Genomic DNA, 14,849 nt, shown 5'->3' with positions numbered 1-14,849 from the left:
GGTGACAACACGTTTTCGACAGCCGTTTGTTGGGCAGGGGCGCTTTCTGACTCCTTGGTACTTGCCTTAGCTTTAACTCTGCCCTAGGGATTCTCGGGGGACGCGCATCCAGGTCTGGGTCAGCCGTCAGAACCCTAAGCAGGTGATCAGGCGGAGCCGGGAGAAAGAAAATGGGCCCCCAGTCCTCCAAGTGTCACTCCCTTTAGGTGGTTCTTACTCTGACAGTTGATGTTTAGGTTAGGGACATGTTAATCTATGTCTTGGGGCGTGGGTGTCATTTCCATGTTGCTTAGAATTTTGTCACTGTGCTAAATACAGTCTTTCAGTAGCAGCTCTCTGGAAATTTCTTTCTTTTTTTTTTTTTTTTGCGGTACGCGCGGGCCTCTCACTGTCGTGGCCTCTCCCGTTGCGGAGCACAGGCTCCGGACGCGCAGGCTCAGCGGCCATGGCTCACGGGCCCAGCCACTCCGCGGCCTGTGGGATATTCCCGGACCGGGGCACGAACCCGTGTCCCCTGCATCGGCAGGTGGACTCTCAACCACTGCGCCACCAGGGAAGCCCTGGAAATTTCTTTTTCATCTTATGTTACCACGTGTGGTTTTTCTTAATCCTGGGATAGGACTTTAGATCAGAAATGTAGCTGCTTTTTTATTTGGAAATTACAGACTAATGTGGTTATAGTCAGTTGGGGGTTTAAATCTTGCCTTTTCTATCTGCGGCTTTACCACTCTCTGCCTTTGTTTCCTTATCTGAGTACTGAAATGAATTATACCAGGCTTCTAGGTAACAGTATATGAAAGCATCTGCAACAGAACCATTGTATCCTAAAAGAACCGTCTCTTAGGTTTCTTGGGAAATAAATGTAGAAGTCATCAGATCTGTGAGGAAGGCTATATGGAACGCTTATCTCTTGGTTGAAGTTTGATAAGAGTAAATTACTGTCTTTATGAATATGATTGGAAACACTAAGTTGGTAGCATTTGATGTCTGTGAGGAAATCATGTACAGATAAGTGAAAATGCTCAGAGGAGAGTCCAAAGTGGAGATGGTGGCTGTTTAGGCGTGGGAGAGACATTGTTTCAGAAAGGTCTTTTCCTCTGCTGGATGGGCTTTGTCGTTTTATCATTGAGTTTCCCTGTTAGGCTGTGATAATAAATGCTTGTAGCAGTTTTTGCTTTTTTTGACCTTTGTTGAGGAATTTTATTATCCCCTTCAAACTATTGAGTTTAGTTTCTCATTAGACTAAATTTGAAACTCACTTTGCAAGAAGGTATTGTTTTAAAGAATGTTGAACGTAAAAAAAACCAAAACACCTCATCCTTAGTTTTCCAAAGGTTGCTGTTGAAATTTTATATAGCTACTATTTTTGTTAAATTGAGTTTATTTAAAGATGTTCTAGAAGAGACTTTGTTCACTAACACATCCTAAGTATCTAGAGCAGTGCTTGGCGTATAGTAGGCCTTCAGTTAATACTTGTGATTGCCTGATGACCTGGCAGTTGTAGTTGGTAGGAAAGGTTTCCTTTTATATAAAGAAGTCAAGTATGACTTAGTTTGTGGTATTTAAATATCTCTTCCAGTAAATTTACAACAGAGGCAAGTTTAGTTAACATTCTTTCAAGCTCAGTTATAAGTTAAACTTTAAAACTTTCAATTACAGAAGAGGTAACAATTTAAAAAAGCACATCAGAAGGCTCATACATTTGTTAGTCACTCTGTACGGTATGGACTCAACTTGGGCTTCCAGACTTGTAATCTGTGATGTGAAGGGACAGGCTTGTTCACTGAAAGACAGCCTCACACATGGAACGCAGTGTGGCGGGTGGCTTCCCAGTGTTTTTAAAGAAAAATACATGGAAAGGGAGTGAGGAGGGAAGGACTTGGCTCTTTTGAAACACTTTGTAGCTCTACACACTTCATTTTCACAAAATGCTGGAAGACAAGAGACTGACAGGAAAGCTTTTGAAATTACAAACATGAAACTCAAGATGGATAGCTTGAATTCTAGATTAGCTTTTGTTCTATATAAGTGTCAAGGTAGGTTTTTCCAGGGGTTAGTTTAGACTGCATTGTGTTTGTAACAGACTGCCTGTCTTTGGTATATGTATTTTCTTGTCTACCACCATTATAAACTGTCTTAAGGGGCAGGGGACACGGGTTCAAGCCCTGGTCTGGGAAGACCCCACATGCCACGGAGCAGCTAAGCCTGTGCGCCACAACTACTGAGCCTGTGCTCTAGAGTCTGTGCTCCGCAACAAGAGAAGCCACGGCAATGAGAAACCCATGCACTGGAAGAGTAGCCCCCACTTGCCGCAACTAGAGAAAGCCCGCGCACAGCAACAAAGACCCAATGCAGCCGAAAATAAATAAATAAATTTATTAAAAAAAAACTGTCTTAAGATTTCTTAAAGGAAGAGAGGAACTGAACGTCATAATTACTTTATCAGTTATTTTAACACATACACACCTTAACTCGCTGTGGAAAATCAAGTATTATTCCCCTAATGAGTTCTGATTATGAAAGGAGTTTTAATTTTAAAGGAGTATTGTACGATTTGCATTTATTGTTAAACTTTGAGAAGCAATTTAAGTTTTAAGTTGGAAAACATTTTTAAATTCGGAAAATTTAAAAAAACTTAAAAATTGGAAAACTGTGTTTAGGAAAACAGCACATATATCTTGGATGATCTTTTCATCTTTCATATAATGTTTGCTTCCTAGCAAGCATCTTGTTTGACTTTTTTGTTTCCTTAAATAGTATGGAATTTGATAAGAATTTAGGTTTTTTCTCATGTTCCTAATGGTGTAATAAGGATGTAAGATGACCCTGTTTAGAACTATTATGTCTTTTTTTTTTTTTAAACTATTATGTCTTGATAAATAAAGTTGGAACTTTTCTAGAAAGTTAAGTTTACTGATACAAGGAGCCAGGCACCGTGATTGTCTCCAGCTTGGGAATATTGTGTTTGGAAACCCTCGTTTGCCTAGCACGTGTAGCAAGGACAGAACTTGTCCTGGACATGCAGGCAACGTCGTGTGTGAGAGAGAAGGTTGCTCATGCTGACCAGGTCCTGTCTTTGTGTAGTTTTCCACAGTTTCCATCTGACCCCTGATATCAGTTCTCAATAGCACGCTGTTTTTGGTTATTTGTAACACTTTCTAAAGGACTTCCACGTGTTGTCTTAGTTTGCTCCTTCGTCTTTTGAGTTATTACAGTCCTTGTTTTACAGGAAGGAGACACAGCCTGACTCGTCAGTTCTCACTATTAACTGCCTGAACGTTAGCCACAGGGCTGCTCTTGGGCTTTTTAAGCAATACTGATGTGTGGACCCATCTCCAGAGGTTCAGCAGGTCCTGGGGAGTGGGGGTGGATGTGAGAGTCTCCATGCTGGCAGTAAGCAGAAAGGCCAGCCGGGGCTGTGCAACCCGCTGAGGGGACTGGGGGTGCGGAGCTGGGGCACGGAGCTGGTGTTTGGCCCTGAGTGAGGGGCTTTTCCACTGCTGCAGGCAGCCCTGCTTCTTGGACCCTTCCTGGAGAAGCAGGTGGTGTCCGGTTTGGGATGCAGCATTACTCACTTTATACTAATCTGTGTGGTTAGGTAAATCGTCAGCAGTTGCAAACTAATGTATGTCTGTAATGACCACAGGTAAGCCGGAACAGGCAGATCTATGTAAGGGAAATAATGCCGTAGTCGTTTATTAGTGCTTAAAACTGTGAAAGAAAACTGTTCCCTTGACCGTGAGACTGTCGAGGAGGAAACGCTCTGACTTTCGCTCTATGAGACTGTTTTGGTGGCGCTTTGGTGTTTGTTTTGCAGGGTGAATGGTGGACTTGTTCACATCACAGATGTGAGTCTTTGCTGGCTTGGATGCCGTCTTATTTTTTACCTGTTTTTAACAACGTTATATCTGTTCGCTGAGTTATTACTTTCTTAGGCCTCTCCACCTGTATCACCATCAGTGGCAGTTGGCCACTTCACAGAGTAACTTTTCACCGAAAACCCAGTTTGTCTCACTTCCCGGGAATTGTGCACATGGTGCTGAGCAGCTGCGAGCAGGTCGTGCTGGGGCGGCGCTGAACAGTCAGCTGGGCGTGCTCTCCCACTGCGATTTGGGCCTTCAGTAAAAGCGCCCTGTGTACTTGCAGGGCCTTGCTCACCTCCTGGTGGTTGCCCATGAATATCAGCTTTCTGCTTCGCAGGGCTGGTAAGCACATTGGCCTGAAGCCCGCTGGGTTTCTGTCCCACTCTGCCTCTTGCCAGCTCTACCACCTGGATAAGGGGCATCACCACGATGCAGGCCCTTCATATTTGTTGTAGGATTAAGTGAATTAGCATAAATGAATTAGCATATAGCACTTAGAACAGTGCCTCACGTGTTTTTGGTGCTAAATAGACAGTGGCTGTTACTGTTATCGTTTTCTTGTAGTTTGAACGACGTTGGTATGTATTTTTGAAAAACTTTACCCCATAATCCATATTCAGTTATACAGACTTCAGGAAATGGAGAAATGTAAGAAGAAAATAATTATATAATGATGCCATCTAGAGATAACCAATATGAAAATTAGTGTATATTTTTCAGTCTTTCCCCCGCTTTGCACATACGTAAATATGCTTTTAAAATATCCATGACATCATAGTATAAATGTTTTATAATGTGCTTTAACTTAACGTAGTGGCTGTTCTCTTGTGTTCAATATCTGTCGAGTTATCTTTAATGGCTTCTCCGTAGTTCGTGGTGCTAATCCCCACTTTTGGATGTAGAGGTTGTTTCTGAGTTTTCATTGTGGTAGACAGTGATCTGTGTGATGGCCATTTCTGTACAGAATCCTGCATCTTTGATTATCTCTGAAGGAGAAATTCCCTGGTAGGGCAGTGCATAGGTCAAAGGTAGGGGCTTTTAAACATTTAAAGCACTATTGCCCAATTGTCTCCAGAGACATTTTTATCCTTCTGCCTTGCCCGTAGCAGTGTGTGAGAGCACGCCTTTGCAGTCAGTCCTGTGACTGCCTGTATCAGTTGCTTCTCTTGCCCTCGGGAAAATGGAAGCCCCTTGGGGTAAACATTTTGGCTTTTCTTTCTTCTATCGTCTGCAGTGCCCGCATTTCTGCGTAAATGGTAAACAAAAGCAGATATGACGCAGTCAAGGTTTCCTCCATTGGACTCGCAAAGGAGGATGTGAAAGGAAAGCTGCTAGCCTAGGAAATCAAAGTTGAAAACTGTAGACGTTGGCAGAGCTCCTTCCAGCTTTCTGACAAGTAACCTCTGGCTGTTTCGGGGTTGCTCTATAAAGGGGGAACTCTGGCTGGAAGCACGGCTTGAGACTGTGTGCAGAGGTGCCGATTTCCCTCTGTGTGAGTGATGAAGTTTTCATTTTCTGTCTTTAAAGTCGGGAGAGAAGGGAAAGGTATTAGGCGGGCTCTCCAGTGTTGTAATCAGCTAGGCTGATGGGCTGATGAGTTAGGGAAAGAACTTATCTTTCTAAAACGTTCGTCTTCTTTGTGTATTTCCGACAGATAGATTCTTTTGTTAAACTTCTTTGTCCTCGTGCTCAATTCTCTTCTAGATTTTTAACAAGGTTATGATTGAGATTTTCTCCAAAAGAATATTTAAAAATACTATTGGAATAACTAAGCCATGCTCATGTGAAAACTTGAAACTTGTTGATGTAGGCTTCAGGATTAATTGAAACAAAGACAAAGGTATATAGTCCTTTCCCTGGGAATGAGATGCCCCACCCAGGTGTTCCCTTCGACCTAGATTCAGGTAAAGTTGTTTGCTACAACTTTGTACTGAAGGTGTGTTTGAGGTCACACAGCAGTCTGTCATCTTAGCTGGTCACCTGTGCTCCTGACTCCATGGTGAGCTGGAAGTGGTAGGTAATGATGTAGTATTTATTGACCGACTCAATTCTTGAAGTCAGTTTATTCATGTTTTTGCCAGAACTTGCCGTTTAAAGAAGTTGAGACACAGTAAGTAATTAAAAAGTCATTTAGGAGATGAATAACTATTCTCTGAATATCTTGTAGGTACTTATAAGCAGAGAATGTCAAATTGTACTCTGATATTATGATTCTATTTAATTTTTCCTGGCAGACAGTGTCTGCGTTCACCCTCTGTGTTCCATTGTAGAGCCTGGCCAGCTGTCCTGTGGGCGAGTGGTTAGTCCCTTCTGCATCCAGGCTGCTTTCCACTGTGGAGAACTAGACTTCCCTTCAGGTCTTCGGGTGTCTCATTGTCTAGATCAGCACCATCCAATAGAAATATAATGTGAGCCACATTTGTTTTTTTAAAACTTCCTGGAAACTACATTAAAAAAAAGTGAAAAGAAACATGAAGTTATTTTTAATAATACATTGTCTTTAACCCAGTGTACCTATAATGTTCTTGTTTCAACGTGTAGTTAACATTAAAATATTATTGACGTTACTTTGTCTTTTCACATTAAGTCTTTAAAATCTGGTGTGTGTTTCTCACACTCACAGCACCTCTCACTCTGAATCAGCTACACTGGAAGCGCTCAGCAGCTCACAAGGCAGGCGGCCCCACGTTGGACCGCGCGAGTCTAGGTCACTGGAGAGGCTGGGGGTGGGCAGTCAGCTTGGAATTAAATGGGGTTAGCATTTGTCAGGTACAAAGTAGGTGCCTAGGCGTTTCATATGTGCTGTATCGTCTAATCCTCCCAGATTAGAGGAGGATTAGAGGTGGAGCCGAGGAGGTGGAGACTTGAGGTGGTGAGGAGGTCTCGGGTCACAGCCCAGTGGGTGCGAACCAGCGTTTGCATTCTGCCGGGCACCCTGTGCCCGGGCTGGACTAGGTGAACTGAGGATCGCAGGGCAGTCCTCTTAGCCTGACTCCTAGCGGGGGTTCTCAGGGGAGCTTGGTTGGTGGCAGGGCTGGCCTCGTGGGCATGCCACCGAGTCGTCACGCGGAGCCCCGTGCTGGGTTTAATGCTCTGCTGTCCCCCTCTGACGAGCTCTGCAGCTTCAGTTTGCGCTGGGCCTCCCCTGGTGGCGGTGCTCTTAGAGGAGCCCGAGAGGTGGCGAGAATGAGTGGCGGCCCCTGAGTGCCCACTGCATCCTGGGCCCTGCCCCGTAGGCGCGGGTCAGCTCGCTCGGTCTTCAAGCAGCTCTCTCAGGTTGGATCGTCCTGCCCGCGCTGTGACCAGGAAACCAAGGCGCTGGCTTGGTTTAGGGTGCCTGCCTACGTCCGCAGCTAGCGAAGGTGGAGCAGCCCGCCGTCCCGCTCATCAGAGGCCTCCTGAACAGTGACACCCCTTGAGAAGCTTCCCGAAGAGGTCCAGGAACAGAGCAACGTGGAATTAAGGGTGAAATGGGAAAAGTGGAGGTGGCTCGGATATTTTAAGCTCCTGTCACTTGTCGTATCGATGAGGCTAAAGCCCCAGGCTGGTCCCAGGCAGGCTGGGTGAGCCCAGTGAGCTGTGTCCCTGATCCGGGCTGGAGGAGACGGAGGAGCGAGGCTGAGATGGGACGCGGCAGCTCGGCCCGCGTCCGTCCCCGCCGCGAGGGCACCTCCTCGTCTCGTGCACTGAGGTTCAGTGCAGCTTCCAAGGCAGCCGCCATTCCTCCCGCCTGTCAGTAGTAATGACAGGAAGCAGCACATGGACCTGGGGCTGCTTTTCCAAAGGGTCCTTTTGAGGACTGTTGACCACTGTTGGGTGGTGGAGGGTAGGAGGCAGGAGAACTGTGGAGTGAAAGCGGAGGACGGCTCTCTTGGAGGAATTGGAATCATGTCTCTTCACTTTGTGTCTGACTCTTCGGAGCCTCCAGGAAGGGGCTCGGCTAGAGGCTGGGTGTTGGGCTGGGCACGTGTCCACGTCCTGCAAAGCCAGGGTTGCAGTCTTCAGTGAAGCTTCTCCCTCCTCATCCAGCCCACTGGCCTGGGAACCTCGAGGGCACTGTGAATACACGTGGGTCCCAGTGCTGGCACGCATAGGCACTCAGGTCAGATCTGTGTTGAATGCGTGAGACCAAGGATGAACAAGATGGACGGGACAGCAGTAAGGTTTAGTCCGTTAACGTTCACTTTATCCATGTGAACGATTGTGCCTCTACCCTTTTAGCTCATGTTGCAGGGTTCTGATGTGTCGTTCAGATGCTCTTCATGGGAATGGACTGTCCCTTGCAGGAAGGATGGTCTCAGCCGTGGCCAGCTGCCGAGGAGGTGCCAGCATACAGGACAGGTGCGTTCAGGACGCTCTGTAGGGCTTTGAAGGTAGACACCCTGCTGGTCTCCGCTCTTGGGTCAGACCTCAGTTTGGATGTCCATGAATTGGGTTTGTATGAGGGCAGATCCCCAGAAGATGTCTGGAAACGTTCGGGGCAGATAAGGACCCGTAGCCCCTTTGGGACTCAGTTTCTTCTTCTGTAAAATGCGACTTTGAAAAGGATAATCTGTAGACCTTGGAATGGGTCTGTGTGATCATCTGAGAGGCAGAAGATGAGACACCGCGACATCTTTACTTCAGTTTATTGTGTTGATAATGGTTAGCTTGTCGCTTTCGAGGGGCATTTATTAGTAAAATTCTAGTTGTTGCATCTTTCCACAGCTGCTCGTTTTGTCAGAGCTCCCTCTTGGAGCTCCTTCACGCAAGGTGCTCATTTAAGACGGAGGCTACCTGGCTAATGCCCAGCCTGTGCCAAAGATGGTGCTTTAAAATGAGGTCGTGCTTAGCTGAGCAGTAGCTGCAGCATCGAGGCATGCCAGCGGGTCTGTTAGCTTCACCTTGTGACCTGAATTGAGCCTGAAGGCAGCTTCGGATCCTGTGGAGTCGTGTGTCGGTTACTCTGAGTCATTTGGAAGAGTATCTGGAGCAGCTCTTGTGTATCCCAGGGAGTGATATCCGGCTGCCAGTGCGGCTCCGGTTCCGAGGCTAGGAGCCCACCGCCCACTTCACTAAGCCGAGAGGGGAGAATTGATCCCGGAAGTGCTTTCTTTAGTACTGCAGGGTAGCAGATGCATCTCCTGACTTGTTTAAAACAAAAACAAAAAAACTTACATTTTTCTAAGATCGATAAGAGTACTTTCATTCCATTCACTATTGTTTGCATTGTTGCACTAAGTCTCCTATCAGCTGGAATGAGAAAGGTGCCTCAGTTTCTGCCAAAGGGAGAACTGAGTTGAGAGTCTAGATCTCTTACAGAAGTTTTGGTTTCAGTGGGTTTATAGCTACTCTGCGGTAAAATTGATCTCAGTTCTTGCATCTTATTTGTGAGACAGCTGGTGTCGTGTGTTGGTTTTCTGTAGCTGCATAACAAATGACCCCAAATGTAGTGGCAGAAACACTGCCATTTCCTGCCTCTCAGCTCTGCAGTGAGGCTGGCGGTCCGGTGAGCTCGGCTGGGCTCTGTGCTCGTGGTCTCACAGGCCCTGGACGGGGTGTCAGCTGGGTGGGCTCTTGGCGGGAGCCTCGGGGGGGACATTTGTTTCCACGTGCCGAGGTGGCGCACAGGGCTGCGTTGTTGGTCCCCACCGTGTCCTCTGGCCGCACCGTGGAAGGCCGTGGGAGGGCCTGGAGCAGGGCGGGCAGCAGTGTGTTGGAGAAGCCCACGTGCCGCTCTGCCGTGTGCCCTTGTCCCTCTACACGCTCTTTCTCCTGTTGCAAACTGGTCACGGCCCAGTGGCCTTTGGGAAGCGACTCAGGTAGAGCAGCTGCTGTTGGACGCTGCATTCTGCCTGCACATGGGGAGAGTCCTGAGCTGGTGCGACCGCCTGTTTCTCTGGCCGTAGGAAATTCTAGTCGCTTGGGGTCCTGCCTTTTGACCTCATTCCCCTCTTTTACTTCCTATTTCCCACCTTTTTTAAGTCTAGTAAAACAGACTTCTTTGAATATCTTTTAGCTGTCACTTTTCTATTGATATTTTCATTTTAAAACAAATCAAGAAAATCCCCATTGGTCTCTCAGGAAGGGGACCCCTTTTCCTGACAGGCATTTCCCCGTTGGTCTCGCAGGAAGGCGCAGCCCCTTCCCCCCGTTGCCCTAAAGCAGTTTGTGTCCCTGAGGAGTTCCCTTAAGTCCTGGGAACCAGCGAGCAGAGAGATTCCCAGTGAATAATTACAGAGCAAAACAAATCTCGAGGCCTTTCAGACCATGTTTAGATGTGAAGATCTGCATTTTGTATGTTTTAAAAAATGAACTTCCTAGCCAGAATATGCATTTCTGACCTAATTTGTCCCAAATTTTGGACCCAATTTATTTGGTGTGTAGTGGGTATTTTCCCTGGTAGTTTAGAGAAAGTGCCTGGTCCTTGAGCTGAGAAGGGAAGGGCCTCGCTCCCTCCGACCGTTAGCATCTTCCACCGTGCTCTGGGGTTAATGATGTGCGTGCACGTGCTCTTCAGGAAGACTAATAGGTAGATCGTGGTGCCCGCTTGGGCTGTAGACTGTGGAGCTTTTAAGGTAGTGATTCCAGCATCCCCTTGGAGAGTATCTGATTTAATTAGTTCGTGTTTAAAGCTGACCTGGCAGGCCCTTTAAATGACGGTTTGGTGACATCAGGAGCGGTCTGGCCGGGAGAGGGAGCCGTGTGTTTTCCCCAGGCTTGCCGAAGGGCCAAGGGGCCTGGCCAGCTGAGGAGACGGAGAGGGAAGTCTGCTTTCCTCCGGACTTCTTGTGGCAGAATGAGGCCAGCCTGGCTGTGCCGGGCATTTGAGGGAAGTTGGTGTGGCCGCGATTGAAGTGACGGGGGCCTGTCAGGTCGCTGGTTTGAGTCCTTGTTCCATGAGACCTTTACAGGAAAACTGTGGATGGTGAGTGGAGTCTTCGCTGTCTACTTAAAAGTGAAGCCAGAGTGGCGAGGGGATGCAAGAGAGAGCCTCGTAATCTGCCCCCCCCACCCCCCCCTTTTTTTTTTTTTTTTTTTTTTTGCGGTACGCGGGCCTCTCACTATTGTGGCCTCTCCCGTTGCGGAGCACAGGCTCCGGACGCGCAGGCTCAGCGGCCATGGCTCACGGGCCCAGCCGCTCTGCGGCATGTGGGATCCTCCCAGACCAGGGCACGAACCCGCGTCCCCTGCACCGGCAGGCGGACTCTCAGCCACTGCGCCACCTGGGAAGCCCTGCCCCCCTTTTCTTTATTTTGAGAGGTTTAAAACTAGCAGAAAGGCAGGAAGACTAGTGTAAGTGCCCTGTGCCTTCACTCCATCGTTGTGCAGACATTGCTGCACTGACCATTTAACCGTGTGCACACATCGTGCCACTGGCCTCTTCGTGCTCTCAGCACGTGCATTTGTACAACGGGGACCTCCTGCTGTGCAACCATGTCCTGCTGGCACAGCCCCGACACTGTACACTGTTCCAGGGATGCCGTCTCAGACGCGGTCCCAGTGGTCTCCAGGTGACCTTTGTGGCTTTTCTTTAAACACAGGCACCAAACAGAGGTCTTGTGTTGCATTCAGTTTGTCGTGTCTCGTTGGTCTCTGTAGTTTCCAGAACGGTTCCTCCACCGTTATCCTTGATGACTTGCACGTTTTTGAAGAATCTGGGATTGTTATCATGTAGGCTGCCCCACAGTCTGGACAGGATCTGATTCAGGTCAAACGTTTTAGGCAGGAATTCTGCACAGGTGCTGTTCTGTGTTCCGGTGGGTCGTATCAGACCTACGATGTTGACGTGCTCTGTGCTGCCGGCGCTGAGTTCCATCACTTGGCTAAGGTGACGTCCACCAGGTCTCTCCGTTGTGAAGGTGCCCTTTCCCTTTGTACTAGCCATGCTGTCTGTGGGGCGGGGCCCCAGAGCCCTTTGCCCGGGGCTCCTTCCTCTCGGGGTTGCCCGATGGGGACTTGTGGCACGAGGCTGCCTCTGGGACCTCAAGCTCTGGTCAGGAAGGGACATTTGAGGGAGGTGTTGGGATCTGAGCTAGAAAGTTGTGTATATTTTGGCATGTGGGAGAGGAGAAAATGTTACCTCTGCTTTCCAGAATCTGAAGACCGGTACTGTTTGTGAACTTAGCTATTCACTTCTGAGCTCCCATACCTGTGTACAAACTTCCCATACTTTTGTAGATACTGTAGTTTTTACAAATGGAAGGTTTGTGGCAACCATCCGTGGAGCAAGTCTGTTGGTGCTGTTTTTCCGACAGCATTAGCTCACTTCACGCTCACTTCATATCTGTGTCGCATTTGGGTAGTTCTCAACGTATTTCATACTTTTCCATTATTATATTTGTTATGGTGATCTGTGATTAGTGATCTTTGTTACTATTCTAATTGTTTGGGGTTGTCACAAACCACACCCACATAAGACGGCAGAACTTAATAAATGTTGTGTGTGTTCTCACCACCCCACCAACCAGCCGTTCCCTCTCCTCCAGCCTCCCTGTCCCGAGGCACAACAATATTGAAATTAGGCCAGTTCATAACCCTACAGTGGCCTCTTGAGTGTTCAGGTGAAAGGAAGAGTTGCACGTCTCTCACTTTAATTCAAAAGCTAGACATGATTAAGCTTAGGAAGCTGTGTCAAAAGCTGAGATAGGCTAAAAGCTAGGCCTCTTGCACCAAACAGTTAGCCAAGTTGTAAAATGCAAAGGAAAAGTTCTTGAGGGAAATTAAAAGTGCTACTCCAGTGAACACACAAATAAGAAAGCAAAACAGCCTTATTGGTAATATGGAGAAAATTTTAGTGAGCCGGATAGAAGATGAAACCAGCCACAACGTTCCCTTATGCCAAAGCCTAATCTAGAGCAACTCCCTCTCTTTAATTCTATGAAGGCTGAGAGAGGTGAAGCTACGGAAGAAAAGTTTGAAGCTGGCAGAGGTTGTTGCTTCATGAGGTTGAAGGAGAGAAGCCATCACCCTAACATAAAAGTACAAGGTCAAGCAGCAAGTGCTGATATGGAAGCTGCAGCAAGTTATCCAGAAGATCTAGCTAAGATAATCAGTGAAGGCGGCTACACTACACAGCAGATTTTTAATGTAGATGAAACAGCCTTCTATTGGAACAAGATGCTATCTAGGACTCTCATAGCTAGAGAGGAGAAGTCAGTACCTGGCTTCAAAGGTCAGACTGCCTCTTTCATTAGGGGCTAATGAAGCAGGTGACATTAAGTTGAAGCCAGTGCTCATTTACTATTCTGAAAATCCTAGGGCCCTTAAGAATTATGCTAAAGTACTCTGCCTGCGCTCTGTAAATGGGACAACAAAGCCTGAATGACAGTACGTTTGTGTATAACATGGTTTACTGAATATTTTAAGCCTACTCTTGAGACCTACTGCTCAGAAAGATTCCTTTCAAAATGTTACTGCTCATTGACAATGTACCTGGTCACCCAAGAGCTCTGATGGAGATATACAATGAGATTAATGTTGTTTCCATGTTGCTAACACTATATCCTTTCTGCAGCCCATGGATCAAGGAGGAATTCCAACTTTTAAGTCTTATTATTTAAAGAGTGCATTTTGTAAGGCTACAGCTGCCACGGATGGTGATTCCTCTGATGGATCAGTGCAGAGTCAGTTGAAAACCTTCTGGAAAGGATTTACCGTTCCGGATGCCATTAAGAACATTTGTGATTCATAGGAAATGGTCAAAATACCAACATTAACAGAGTTTGGAAGAAGTTGATTCCAACCCTCATGGATGACTTCAAGGGGTTCAAGACCTCAGTAGAGGAAGGAACTGTAGATGTGGTGGAAACAGCAAGAGAACTAGAACTAGAAGTGGAGCCTGAAGGTGGGACTGAATTGCTGCCACCTTACAATAAAACATTAACGGACGAGGAGCTGCTTCTTATGGATGAGCAGAGGAAGTGGTTTCCTGAGATGGAATCTGCTCCTGGTGAAGAGGCTGTGAAGGTGGTTGAAATGACACCAAAGGATTTAGAATATGATGTAAACTTAGTTGATACAGCAGCGGCAGGGTGTGTGAGGACTGACTGCGATTTTGAAACAAGTTCCACTGTGAGTAAAATGGTATCAGACAGCACCGCATCCTGCAGAGAAATCGTGAAAGGAAGAGTCCGTCGACGTGGCAGACTTCATTGTTGTCTCATTTTAAGAAATTGCAGCAGCCACCCCAGCCTTCAGCGACCACGAACCACCCTGAAAAGTCAGCAGCCATCAGTGTCGAGGCCAGACCCTCCACCAGCAAAAGATTATGACTAGCTGAAGGCTCAGATGATGGTTGGCATTTTTTAGCTATAAAGTATTTTAAAATTAAGACATGCACCTTTTTTTCTTAGACATAATGCTGTTGCACACTCAACAGACTGCAGTATAAACATAACTTATTTGCTCTGGGAAACCAAAAAATTCATGGGACTCTATTGTGATATTCGCTTTATCGCAGTGGTCTGGAACCGAACCTGCAATATCTCCAAGGTGTGCCTGTCAAGGCCTTTAAAGCCGCATAGCAGCTTGCTGACTGGCTCCTAAGCACCGAAGCAGCCACAAGGCAGTGTTGCCAGGTAGCTGCAGTGAGCCCCGGTACACAGAGGAGAAATGAGATGTGGGGAGGTGAGGGAATATGCCTGATCTCTAATAGTCACTAAGGGGCAGAGTTGGTACTTGAATCCAGGTTTACAGAGATTCCAGAACTTATACATTTAGAACTAAAGGTCAGCTGGAAGAAGGGGACAGCGGCCCTCCAGTTGGTGGAAGCTCCGTTAAGAGGGAAGACGGTGGGCACCTGGGCATTTGATCTTCTCTAGGGAACCACTGAATGTAGTGTCTATAATTCATGCAATTTGAATTTGTAATAAATGTGTTAATGTAGTTATAAATAATCTGCACCATGCAACTGAAGAGGGAATTACTTAAGATTTAGGGGGTTTAGTTGCAGAATGTTAATTTTCTACATATCCCTCCATCATTTTGGGTGTAATATGTAACTCA

The 14,849-nt window shown here is 46.9% G+C and overlaps 1 protein-coding gene and 1 long non-coding RNA gene across 9 annotated transcripts in view; both read left to right on the top strand.

Annotated features, from left to right (window-relative positions):
* The window catches only part of ARHGEF7 (Rho guanine nucleotide exchange factor 7), a 168,541-nt gene that overhangs the window by 28,282 nt on the left and 125,410 nt on the right, over positions 1-14,849 (top strand). The gene's annotated exons all lie outside the window — the stretch shown is intronic.
* Positions 5,108-6,430, top strand: LOC117202774 (uncharacterized). Its single transcript, XR_004485232.2, has 2 exons — positions 5,108-5,355; positions 6,134-6,430. It is a non-coding gene; the product is annotated as an uncharacterized LOC117202774 (long non-coding RNA).

Source organism: Orcinus orca, chromosome 18 (assembly GCF_937001465.1).
Source record: "Orcinus orca chromosome 18, mOrcOrc1.1, whole genome shotgun sequence".
NCBI lineage: Eukaryota > Metazoa > Chordata > Mammalia > Artiodactyla > Delphinidae > Orcinus > Orcinus orca.
This window is presented reverse-complemented; position numbering and strand designations above follow the sequence as displayed.